The following is a 1,183-nucleotide window of genomic DNA, read 5'->3' on the forward strand; positions in this document are numbered from 1 at the left end:
ATATCGTAAATTTGTATTCGGAAAGAGTAAACCAGTTTTATTTAAGAAAGGACTTGTGTCGCTAAAGTTTCGTCGGAACGAATTTACGGAAAATTAATTAGCGAACGGAGACGTAACAATATGTTAAACCCCATAGATATGATTCAAGTTTTATTTTGTTTTCATCAAATTAACCCCACTTCTGTCACCAATGCTGAGTTGGCCCTTTTAAATTATTTAGCGAAGATAAGGCCAAGTTTATTTTTTCCCTAACCTATAGGCTATTATAATTTGTACACGTTTGTAGGTCTAAGTTCACTAGTAATGTTTTCACTTTCAACAGATGTTTACTCTCTAACGGTACTACAACTAACATACAAACAAATGGGTGATGAGTAACTGAATATACATGATAATGAACAATTATCCTAATACTTCACTGAATGACTGGCATTCCGTGAACTGAGAAACTGACTTAATACTTCACAATTTCTCTTATCTATAATATAGCCTTGCTTATAGACACTTCACGAGGTCTCTCGATCACTTATATTCATGAACATTCTAGTTATTGTAGGACTACTTTTATAAAGTTGCTTTATCTTAACATCATGTGCCCTCTAGCTAACATCTAAATAAAAACTTTTAAAATACAGTTTACAACAATATATGTAATGAACAGATCAACTTTTTTACTAAACCTTGGCGCAAGTTGACGTATACCCATAAATCGAAATGCATACATAGAACTGCACCTGATTGCAAGTGAAAATTTATCCATGGAGAAAAAAAAGTGAAAAAGGAGGAAAAACCGAAAAGCATAAGAATTTTAAAATTTCAAGATACAAAGAAAGATGACAATTTTTTATTCTAAGTGGGAATATATCTATGGGAAGGAAAAGCAAAAAAGAAGAAAAAACACACGAAAAGTATACGATTTTTAAAGATCAAAATACACAGAAAGCTGTCAATTTTTTTATCATTTTTTGTTTTTAAGTTTAATAAGTCGTTGATTATTTGCAATACCTGCAAGTTGTTTCATGAGCAGAATTTAGTCTGCATTCAATATGTAATGTATATTGTTGCGTCAGCGAGGTCACATGATTAGTGTCACGCCACGTTTCTAGAACTGTCCTGTACCTTGGCGAATGCTCTAGCATTTACTAGATATAGGGTAGTCTGGTATATAAAAGAAGGTGACAAC

Source organism: Limulus polyphemus, unplaced genomic scaffold (assembly GCF_000517525.1).
Source record: "Limulus polyphemus unplaced genomic scaffold, Limulus_polyphemus-2.1.2 Scaffold1273, whole genome shotgun sequence".
NCBI classification, from domain to species: domain Eukaryota; kingdom Metazoa; phylum Arthropoda; class Merostomata; order Xiphosura; family Limulidae; genus Limulus; species Limulus polyphemus.